Source organism: Palaemon carinicauda, unplaced genomic scaffold, assembly GCF_036898095.1.
Source record: "Palaemon carinicauda isolate YSFRI2023 unplaced genomic scaffold, ASM3689809v2 scaffold120, whole genome shotgun sequence".
Lineage (NCBI taxonomy): Eukaryota > Metazoa > Arthropoda > Malacostraca > Decapoda > Palaemonidae > Palaemon > Palaemon carinicauda.
In genome coordinates this window covers 72,093-73,874 of record NW_027168705.1, presented here as the reverse complement: position 1 = coordinate 73,874, position 1,782 = coordinate 72,093, and positions in this window count along the sequence as shown.

The window sequence follows — 1,782 nt, the reverse complement described above, 5'->3', positions numbered from 1 at the left end:
CCATAAGCCAGTTATAAGAAAACAATACTATAACTGCTCCCTAGTTATACTAGATTGGTCATTTACTGCATATAACTATAATAAAACCGAAACGTGATATATGATAAGAATATTTATCTATTATCTAAAAATATTATTAAATAGATAAAACTACATTCGAGAACCAGCCCACCACCGTATGACTATTTTCCATCAAGCCTGGGTAGCTTTGCTCTGCTAAAGTAAGATGAAATGTTCAATATAAATTATATATTGATATGGGTGAGATTTAACTGTTATACTCATAGCTAATTATGTATTAACACCTTTTAGGGGACATAAGTTAATATGAATCGTAAGCGGGTCAAGACATTGGGCCCCAAGATTCAACTAAAATCAACGAAATTAAGTTTATATTCTTAATATATATGACAAATGACATTTATAAACTTTTACAAAAGTGTACATTAATCTTACCTGCTAATTTTCTATGTGAAATAGACACTGTTTGTTAAAGGAGACTTTTTTTTTTTTTAAATAAAGACCGAATCATCTGAAGTTCTGAACGTCTGTTTACATTCATTCTGGGATCCAATACCGGGAAGATAAGTAAAATAGTTCTAATTTCTATTTTATTTTATATTATTAAAAACTTTGTTCATAATTTTTGAGTGTTTTTATACTTTTTTAAAAAATTAAATATAAATTTTAGTTCTATTTTGATTTATTTTATGCTTTTTTATTCCTAAATACAGTAAGGAATAAGAAATATTAATACATATGCTAGCATTATTTGGGCCGACCGACAACGGCCATTTTGTGTATTGTATTGCATTTTACAGTATATTATCATTACTTTATCCACCATAATGAAATATAATTAGTTAATTTAATACAATAAATATATTCTGTTATAATAATTACTTTATTATAACATTTTGATAAATTTATGCTAAATTATATTATTCACATTTAAGGTACACTACTATTTCTCATTTCTGGCTGGCATAATTTCATAGCTTAGCTTATTGTTCAGTCTCCATACATTATTATTATTATTACTATCCAAGCTACAACCCTAATTGGAAACCAAGATGCTATAAGCCCAGGGGCTCCAACAGGGAAAAATAGCCCAGTGAGGAAAGGATATAAGGAAATAAATAACTGAAGAGAATATGGTAAAACAATATAAAATAAACGAAATCATCATTATTTTGATTGAATGTACATTATATTATGCATAAATGACCAATATTACATTAAAATGCAATGTTCAATCCATATATATGGGTTTAGTTATTTCAGTACAATGGGAAAAATTTATATTGATACGTATAGGCCTGTATAGGCCTGTATAGGCCTATATATAATCATATAAAACACATATTCGCAGAGTATACGTTAATGTATGTGCTGTCCTTCATACATTATTATATGGCTAAGATATTTCAAACAGGTTCCATAAGTCAGCAAATTGCTATTTTTCATTCTTGTCCAAAAACAAAAGGAACTGTGACCCTTCTTTTCTCGCTTCTAAATCATCTCATTACTTTACTATCAAGGCTCATATATTCAGTTCTTAATTAGGTAAAAAAAATCTGCTGTTATTCCTTTTAATGATTGTCAAGTTTTGTTATTCTTTTCTTTATCAGTTTCCATGTTTTACAACTCAACCATTTCTTTCGTTTTACTCCAATTCACTGTCTGATTGTGATGTTAGCAGATTCTTGAAAGATTTAAACTTATTTTACAATTTATGTTCGAATTTATTTCCACTGCATCACGGGGTAACATTTCTGGGAA